Consider the following 5,463-nt stretch of genomic DNA (forward strand, 5'->3'; position numbering starts at 1 on the left):
TTATCTAGTATGGTAATAAACAAAGAATTACCAGAAATAGACAATGAAAATGTAAATAAATATGAAAAAAAGATAATCCTGAGGAAAAGGACTGGAATTGAATTAGTCACGAAGCTGTAAATTGCTTATAGCTTTCTTACCTAACATGATTTTGCTGAAACTTCTAACAAAAACAAAGCCCTAACAAAATGTGTTCTTGAAAATTCTATATATGGAGTCAATTAAGTTCTGGTGCAGTGTACTCTTACTGAGGGGGTAAACAAAATGATAAAATGGTAGATGTTCTGTAAAACATGAAGACCACGGGTCTTAGTTACGCAGAGTAAAGAGGTTCTTGTATGACCCACACCCACAAGCGGGTCTAAAGTGCGCACAGGTGGTAGGAAAGCTACCAGTGGTCATGTGATCTGGATGTGCTTGAAGTCAGGTCTGTTTTGTATCTTAGAATGTTTCACTTTTGGAGTAATAGTTCCCTGGTCCAGTTCTTTCAATCTGTTAGTCTTGTATTTCTTCTTTCACCTGAGCAGCTTCGTTGGGTCAGAGGAATGTGAATAGTTAAACAGTGCTTCTGATCAGTTCTCCAGTGAACAGCAGAGTTTTCCCGACAAGGTCTTCTCAGGTACAGAGGAGTGAGTGGATGTTTGTTTATCACACCTCAATTTTCATTAAGCTTGAATTCAGAAACCATTCTCTCCTCTGAATGTGCAATCCTTAAAAAGCTGAAATGTTCTCAAGAAGATGAAAACATCTTACCAGTGTATCCAGCTGCACTCTTTCACTGCTCAAAATGCAGTTTTCTTTACCCATGAATTGGCCTTACAGGGAGAATTTTCACAAGAAGATGAACTCTGACTATTTAATAGTACCAGTAAGCACGCATGAAACACAGTGATCTGCATAAATGAAGGCTGTGGTTGCTAGAATCTGGTACTGAACAAAGATATCTTTGTGTACATTTTAACGATGTGTGTCTGGGATTACTCAGACTGGGGTGTGCTAAATCATCAGGCAACCTTTTTCTCATACTTGGGTCTGCCCTGAAAAGATAAGGAGAAATATTTTACTTTCTTGCAACAACAGTGTATATTCCCATGTGAAGATGGCAACTTTTTCCCCTGGAGGTTTCTGAGAAATGGGCAGTCACATTTCTGGGAAAAAAGCAGACTTCTTCCATCTCAAGAGTAGAATATGAAGATGTCGTGGTACCTGTGTTTCCTTGAGTCCCAGCGACACTGCCTGCCACTCTCAATCTTTAGCCTTTATTGTATCTGACTTCCAGATCTTTTTAGGGTCTAAAACCATAAAGGTGAAGCAGTTCCTTGGATGGTGTAAACCAGCTTATGTCAGGCCTCTACATAAATCTTCCAGAAGCCTGTCATTTCCTTCACCATAAAAGTGAGGTCCCCACAATGGTTCTCAAGGCCTTACTCCTGCCTTTTGCCCCTCTGATCTAATTCCTGTTGATGTGCAAAACATCTAAACCTGTAGAGAATTTTCATAAGACTTTATCTGAGCCAAACTGACAACATAGGCCAGGGAGCAAGATTCTCAAATGCTCCTGAGAATAACAGTTTTACAATTTCATTCATGCATTTGAAATTGAGGGAGTAAAGATGATGACAGGAAGGTGAGAGAAGTCAGGGACAGATTAGAGGATAGTAAAGAAGAATATGTACTGTCTTGAGGGTGAGCACCCTTTAGAAGGAGGGATCTGAAAACAAGCATTTCAAAGAGGCATTAACCTAGATGCACAGAAACAATGGACAGGGCTCACTAAGGCAACTGTAAACCTTTTACTAAAAAGTTGTATGCCTGGGGCATGACTTCCCAACATGACCTTCCCAGTTAGGAATTTTTTATCAGATCACCCTGTGAGGTTACTTTCCATAAAACCCCTTTTTTCATCCTCATTCTTTATTCCTGTTCTCCACCTACCCTCCTCTCCTTGCTCATTGTTCTCTTTGTTCTAGCCACACTGACCACCTGTCCACAGAACAAGCAAACACGGGCCTTTTCTCCAGCTTTTTCTGCACTGGATGCTTTACCTAGATATCTGCTTGGCTAACTCCTGCATCTTCCAGTCTGTTACATTCACCTTGGCACCGACTTTGACCTTGACCCTCTATTTGATACAGCAAACTACCATCCATTCTCCACTCAACCATCTTTGTTCCCTTTCCCCAGTCTCCTTTAATTCTATTTCCAAAATATATATTACCTTTTAAAATACTATATAGCTTACTTGTATGTTATATTTATTTTTAGTATGTATCTTTCCCACTCTGGGATATAACTAACATCAGGCAGAAGCTTTTTATTCTTTAATTCAATGGGGTCTCATCAGCACCTAGGCCAGTGGCTGGCCTGTAGTAAGACACAAAAGAACAGTAGTTCTCTAATTTGGGGGACTGCATGTGAAAACAAGAACACCCAAGTTAAGGTCAACATGATCAACTTATTTGAAGTTTATGTAAAAAAACCTAAAACCTAAAAATATTTCAAACACATGAATGACGCTGAGAAAGAATAACACTTAAAGAATCAGCCCTAATTCTTTACAGTATGACATCAACAAACTATGGCTTGGGCCCAATGTGGCCACCTTTTTTGTAACGCAAGACTGATCGGAATAGAGCAACATGCATGCATGTGTGTGTTGCCTAAGGCTGCCGCTTCTCTACAACAGCAGATTTAAGCAGTGTTTCAGAAAACTCCTGGCAAGAAAAGCCTAAATTATTATCTGGTCCTTTAGGTAATTTGCTGACCCTTGATTTAGATCAAAGTTACTGATATTTTGCAAATGAATTGTTTCTCAATTCTAGCAGTTTCCTGCAGTTATCCAAGCAAATGTTTTCACTTGTATGTTAAGAGAATGGAATGAACATAAACAAGAGAGACTTCTTAAATGTCTTTGCTTCTGCACTATAGCTGCTTCTCTCTCTCTCTCTGACATCTCAGTGTTTGAATTTTCCTGTGATTTATGGACATAAACTGAAATTGAAATATGTCAGGATTACACACTAAGTGACCCCTTGAGGTACCATTTTATTACTCAGAATTCTCTATATACTCTGATATTATCTTATCTTTTATTTACATATTATAATATGCTGATTTAATCAGTGTATGTCCTCAGTGCCCTTTTTCTATTTAAAAAGTCTTCTTAACATGCTTTACAAGGCATTGTCAGACACTATTGTACTATATTTATTCTTCAATAATTTTCTTGAAGGAAGATATAATTTTCGTTAACATTTAGTCTTAATGTTAAAATCAGTATACTTTATTTAGCAACATCATTGTTACCCTAATAGCTGCAGTAACATTAATGACAGAGAAAGGCAGATTAAGGTGACAGATTTATCATTATGCTTAGCAAAACTTAGTACTTGAGGGTAATGCACTTAGGTGCTATTTTAAATAATACTTAATTGAATATATTCAAAGATCTTCTCTCATCAGAAATTAGTCAACCTGAAGCAAGTCCCTAGATAGTTCTAGGGAAAATTATCTTTTCTTAATTCTCTAGATATTTTTTACATGTGGTGTGTGAATGCATCTGCTTGGATAGAAAGATAGACTGCTAGATGGGTAGATAGGTGATGGATAGATAGATGATAGATAGATAGATAGATTTCATATTAGACTTGAATTGCTCAGCTAAGCTTTTATATGAACAGTCCATCCAGACAACTGACTGCTTTTATGTGGAACTTTGTAAATATAGACTTAAGAAAAAACATATTTGGTGGCAATTACAATTTTGTCCTAAATGCCATTCTTCATGTCATTAAAATATTAAAGGATATGCATGCACATCAGACTCACAAAGAATATTTATTGACCACCTACCAATATCAAAAAGTCTTTGCTGAGAAACATAAGGGCTTCTGGATCATCTGCTGTGATATTAGTCATACTGCTGGACATCATGAAGTTGTGTAAACAGGAAGACGCCACCATGCTGTAAGTCACGGGGATCTCATATTGTATACCCGTAGGATGTGCAGAAGGAAGAAGATAGAAGTAAAAAGGGGAGGCTTGGATGAGACATTTATTCCAATTATTTTACTTGGGAAAAAGAAGTGGATCCAGGGAGCACTAGAAGGAAGTTTATGAAGGATGTTCATATACATCCTTCAGAAAATCTTCACCATATGGAATTTACATGCATCTTGTATGTTTTTTTTTCATTCCATTCCTGACTCCTGTTCATTGTCTGAACAAATTGTGTATTTTCTGAGTTTGCATAGCAAGCTCTTCCTTTTTTTTTGTACTTGCCTGGCTAATTTTCACACTTCCTTCAAGTCTCAATTAAAACTCTCTTCTTCAGAGGGACCATCCTCAACTCTTAGAATTTAGTTGATCCTTCAAATTGTGCTCCCATTAAACTCTTTTTTAATTACACTCACAAATATATACACACACACACACACATACATTACCCTCAGTAGCATGGACTCTTTATCAAATGTATATGTTCACTCTTTGTGTAACATCTGTATCTCCACTGATGAGGACACTGTCTGGCACAAGTAGATGCTTAATAAATACTTGCTGAATGGATGAAAGACACTTCCAGTGAAAGGACTCTGTAAGTTTCAATGGCCCATTCACTGAGGTCTTCAGAGAAGTAGATAGCAAGATGGGATTAGTCATGCGAGAGGTTTATTTATGAAGGGAGCAAAAGAAAGTGGGAGAGCCTTCAGACTGTCACTTCTGTGGAAGGGGGTGGTACTGGGTAGAAAGAATGCTAGATTACATACAGTTCTAAAGGACATTTGACCTGGCCAAGGTGTAGTCCTAGAACCTAAGGCACCCTTTGGAAGAGTCCAAGTGTTACTGGCATGGATCTGCCTGGGTCTCCCCACCATGCTCAGTCATGAACCATGATCCAGAGAAGCAGCACCTAGGCTTATCTCCCTGCAGAAGGAGATCAGAGCAGAATATTTTATGGCTGATACACATGATCACATTGAGAGAGATTCCCTACCAAATGGCTTGTGTGACACTCATTTACATAAAACCTCTAAAAATATATGAGCATAGTTGAGTTAGTTTAAAAATAATTTGCTATTCTAAGGTAAATACTGTTCATTACTTCTTACATGGCATGGGCATTTTGATCTAATTACAATAAAGTTATCCTTTTTGTGCTTACTTCTCAAAAATCAAAATGAAATATTAAACTTTTGTAAGAAAATGTAAAAAACCCCATTATTATAGTGTATATAAATGGCAGCTTTTCCTGAACTGGACTGTGTGGACCAATTACATATGCTACATTGCTAGAACAGGCCTTTGTTTTCCTCATTAATCATCTCTGAAGTCCAGTTCCTAGCCCACATGAAAGACTGACCAGGGCAGGGAATCCTGCACAACACCTTTAATGTTCAGTGTGTCCCTGGGCAGCATGCCCCTGGCATCTAGGATGCCCTTTAATCCCTGAGCTTGGTTACTGTT

The sequence above is a fragment of the Phyllostomus discolor genome, chromosome 8, assembly GCF_004126475.2.
Source record: "Phyllostomus discolor isolate MPI-MPIP mPhyDis1 chromosome 8, mPhyDis1.pri.v3, whole genome shotgun sequence".
NCBI lineage: Eukaryota > Metazoa > Chordata > Mammalia > Chiroptera > Phyllostomidae > Phyllostomus > Phyllostomus discolor.